The sequence below is a fragment of the Solanum lycopersicum genome, chromosome 8 (genome assembly GCF_036512215.1).
Source record: "Solanum lycopersicum chromosome 8, SLM_r2.1".
Taxonomy (NCBI): Eukaryota; Viridiplantae; Streptophyta; class Magnoliopsida; order Solanales; family Solanaceae; genus Solanum; species Solanum lycopersicum.
Window position 1 is genome coordinate 4,149,479 of NC_090807.1, and position 2,382 is coordinate 4,151,860.

At 37.8% G+C, this 2,382-nt stretch overlaps 1 non-coding gene across 1 annotated transcript; it reads right to left on the bottom strand.

Annotated features, from left to right (window-relative positions):
• Positions 1-556: 556 nt before the first annotated feature.
• Positions 557-628, bottom strand: TRNAN-GUU (transfer RNA asparagine (anticodon GUU)). Its single transcript has one exon. It is a non-coding gene; the product is annotated as a tRNA-Asn (tRNA).
• Positions 629-2,382: the final 1,754 nt, after the last annotated feature.

A 2,382-nucleotide genomic window follows, 5' to 3' on the forward strand; every position in this document is an offset into this window, starting at 1 on the left:
CTTGTTCCTTAATATAATCTAACTTACCCTCTATTTTGTTTAAAAACCGTTTTTGTCTATTTTGAGTTTCTTCTTGTTCACCTAGTAATTTTATAATTTTATTATTATGTTCTCTAATTTTTTTCGCTAAAATTTATTATTAAGTCTATTAGGGTATTATATTGAGAGTCTTCTGTAGTGTGTAAACAGTATCCTCCGTTTTCAAAATTACACTTTATTACACTATCGTCTTGTAGCCTTTTAAATTTCTTTTCTATATTTATTTGTAAATCTAAATATTCTAGGTTTTTTAGAGAAGCTATTTTTACCATATTCTATCCTAAAGTTGTTATTTTACACTGTTCCCTATGGTCCTTTATTCTTTTAGTAAAAATGTAAATTTTATCTCTAATTCCATGTGTGTGTGTGTGTGTGTGTATATATATATATATATATATATATATATATATATATATATATATATATACAAAGACAGGGAACGGGTTACTTATTCTTAACGGGCAAAGCGAGCCCCTTTAATCTTATTCTGAATTCAAGAATTCAGAATCAATCAAATATCCCCAAGTAGGATACAAACCTACGACCAATCGATTAACAGCCGACCGCTCTACCATTGAGCTACCAAGGAACAACAGGAGATTCGATCTCATAGAGTTCAAATCCCGTTCGCAACCCATGACCAATATGAGCTCGAAGCTTCCTTCGTAACTCCCGGAACTTCTTCGTAGTGGCTCCCTTATATTCCTCATTTCAGAGGTAACCTCAAAATGGCTCTATTTCATTATATTCCATCCATATCCCAATTCCATTCATTTAATATCCCTTTGGTGTCATTTCAATGTTGTGGTTTGTGGCGTGATGATAATAGGGACAACATTTTCGGATTTCGTGCTGAAGAGAATATGGCATATACACATTCTTGTAGTAATGGGTAAAGACACCATTCTGAACCAAATTCGAGTAGATTTCCCTCATTATTTTCTTGAAAGGTGTGAATGAGCAATGAAAGAATCTGGTTCCCTCTGTGATCGGTCTGTCAAGACGTGGTTCATCATATGCAAGGATGACACCTTCACCCCAAGTGTTAGGATTACTATCCATACTAAATAAATAACGGACTGCGTTTTTGAACCCAATACACTCCTCTATTGTATGTCCTTTCTCCTAGGATGACATTCATATGTCTTGCGGAGATCTGCTAATCCCACTTGGGGGGACACTTTCTTAACGGATCCTAATAGGCCCCTAGATCAATAGTGTTAAAAAACGAGAGTGCACAAGATGACCTCTATCTTCTTCCGGCCTTCGTGCGGATATGCCTCGAGAGAAATTTTGTTGTCCCCCTTTGCCTGACGTCCCTTGAAAGAAGGTGGACGGGCAAGTAACTCCTCATAACTTTCTTCATTGATTTCCTTCTCGGGCTCTCAGGAGGGAATAGTGATTAGTATAGACGTTTTCCGCGCTGCTTTTGCCTCTCGATCCTCTCTTCTTCACTTGGTTTAGCTTGAATACCCTTTTCTTTGTCCATAGCGTTGATTTTACCTTTCCTGAGACAGTAGAGTAATGTTTAGGATTTGGAGATGAGATTTGTCTTTTGAGTGAGAAATTTAAGACTTAGGAAATTTTGGTAGGACATTTGTAATAATGACTTCTGTAAATTGGAAATTTCTGGAAAGGAGTTGATTTTGGATTTCCTCATTCACAACAGCATAACACATAAGAAATTAATAGCACATATATCGCGTCCTAAAACATAATGGGGACCCTTTTGTGCCAAGGGTAGGAGGCCTAGCGCATTTGAATGATGTACGCGTGAATTTGAACAAAATAAACAATTCCCCCAAATAAATTTCACAAATGAATAATAATGTTCACAAAGAGGAGAATAAAGGATAAAATATTAAAGACAAACCCACGCAGGAGCCATTTGAAAGTGGAATAAAGGCAAACCCGTGCAGGGGCTAAAAACAACGTAAATACATATAAAAACCCACACAGGGGCGAAGTCCACTATGTTGTGCCTAATGATCCTGCTCCGTCGCCGTCCCCCTGAGTCTTGTATTGCTGAAATATATATCTTAGCATCAGCAAGGATCCCTCACATAGGCGTCCTTTGTCTTCCAAGCTTTCGTATTGCATCCTCTCGATTTTCTTCTTGATCCAAGTATCGAAATCGTCATAACCACGTCTTAGTTTTTCCCCCTCTTGAGTCGCCTTCTCTAGAGTATCTTGGTTCTCGACAAACTTAGTGTACACTTCTTGGGCCTCTTTCTTTAAACCTCTTGTAACTCGGCCACTACTCTCACTTCCTAATCTGTCACGCTGCGAAAATTGTGCGGGGTTGGGAGGAGATACTTTGTATGTCTTTTTTCAACCATTTTC